Genomic DNA, 1501 nt, shown 5'->3' on the forward strand with positions numbered 1-1501 from the left:
CACTATACAGTGACGGGCAGGAGCTTCCTGTCCGGATGGACGGAGGCTCCTGCCCGACTGCCGAGGCGAGAGCCTCAACATTAGAGCTATTGGAGCGCCAGCCCGGGGGACCCCAACCAGTAAATTCGGATCCGGGGGCCCGGTGCTAGCGCTCCAATAGCGCCAATGAAGATCCGGCTCTGCCTTTACCAGCTGAATACTCACCTTCCTTGTTCCCCTGAAGCAGTTTTCTATTCCTTCACTTTTTTTTCCGCTTTAGTACATGGCTGTATTTTTAGGAGAAGGGTATTGTATTTTTCAAGAGACGAGTATTGTTTTTTTTTCCTTTTTACAGATTGGTCGCAGCCCAGAACCAGGTGTTCCATGGCCCGTTCTTGGGCTGCGGACCAGTGGTTGGGGAACACTGCCCTAGAGGGTCTAAGAAAAAGTAAAAACCTAAAAGTTCATAAAAAATGTAAAAAACCTAAAAGTTCAAATCACTCCTCTTTCTCTAGAACTGATATAAAACGTAATAAACAGTAAAAATCATGAACACGTTCGGTATCGCCGCGTCTCACAACGCACAATCAAAATATAAAAATGGTAATTGCTGATGGTGAACCCATAATGGAAAATAGCGCCCAAACACTACTGTTACACCATTTTACATGACATAAAAAATTTTATAAAAAGTGATCAAAATGTCACAATCCTCAAAATAGAAGCAATGAAAACTTCAGCTCTATTTGCAAAAAACTGAACCTCATACAGCTCTTTCAGAAAGGCATCCAGCACTCATAGGGTCCAATCGATTAACAGCTTTATTCCATTAAAATCCGTAGAACATACATAGGTGCGTCATACATAGATATCAGTCAAACTTTAGGCACAGGTTCCTGACCTACGCGTTTCGCTATAGAAGCTTAATCATACAGCTCTATACTGCATAGTATGAAAAAGTTATTAGCCTCAGAAGATGGCGATTTTTTTTTTCCGTACACATTTGTTTATTTTTTGAAAATGTATTGAAACACAATAAAACCTATATAAATTTGATATCACGCGATTGTACCGAACCAAAGAATAAAGAGGTGTTATTTGAAGCGCACAATAAAAGTCGTAAAAACAGAGCCCACAAGAAAGTGGCGCAAATACGCAAAATGGAATAATAAGTAACATCACTGAGAAGTAAAATTTGATTTTACTAAAAAAAAATAAGCCCTCACACAGCTCTGTACACAGAAAATTTTAAGTTACTGATAACGAAAAATAGGCGAAAAAAAACTCTGCGTCCTTAAAAGGTTAAAGAAGAAATTTCAGGACCCCCTCCAAATGTATCATTGCAATGTTATCACTAGCCCAAAAGTTGGGGGGGGATATTAAATTGGATTTGCTGTGAGAAATAACATTTTCATGGAATAATAAGCCTCCATTGATACGATCCTGGTTATTTCCCCCGTCAGAGCGAGCTACATCCTGATACACGCTGATTCTTGTAGTTTTGTCACAAAAGGCAGCCAGC

This window comes from Engystomops pustulosus, chromosome 11 (assembly GCF_040894005.1).
Source record: "Engystomops pustulosus chromosome 11, aEngPut4.maternal, whole genome shotgun sequence".
Lineage (NCBI taxonomy): Eukaryota > Metazoa > Chordata > Amphibia > Anura > Leptodactylidae > Engystomops > Engystomops pustulosus.